We start from the raw sequence: 495 nt of genomic DNA, 5'->3' as shown, positions 1-495 counted from the left end.
ATTACACAAATTCAAATCATAGTGTCAAACCGTTCACTAGTGCACGAGCAGAAAGCTGACACTGATGTGCACACCGAGTTAGTGCAGCACCATAAAGCTGCATGAACTCAACGCTACACAGGAACTATACAGATGAAGTTGTAAAGCAGCAGCGAGCACATACAGGGTCTGCTGATTGCTATCATGAATGTTTAATCTGAGAGGCTCTAATAGGGATGAAGTCTGTATAAAAAACCTCCAACACCTCCAGGCTAAAAGTGAACCCATGCCAAAAGCCTAATTAAATGTTTTTTAAACCTTTCCCCTTGGAGAGGACACAGAGTCGTTTCAATCCAAAGTGGGTTCCTGCCACAGAGAGGTGAGGTTATATGGACAGTCTGCAGCTAACCAGCTTCATAAAGGCAGTGGGGGGGTTTTCCTATTTATCTAAGGGTGTTTATGACATTAGACCGACCGTGTCACATTTCATAGAAGGAGCAGAATTAAGGGGAAATT

This window comes from Limanda limanda, chromosome 21, assembly GCF_963576545.1.
Source record: "Limanda limanda chromosome 21, fLimLim1.1, whole genome shotgun sequence".
Taxonomy (NCBI): Eukaryota; Metazoa; Chordata; class Actinopteri; order Pleuronectiformes; family Pleuronectidae; genus Limanda; species Limanda limanda.
This window is presented reverse-complemented; position numbering follows the sequence as displayed.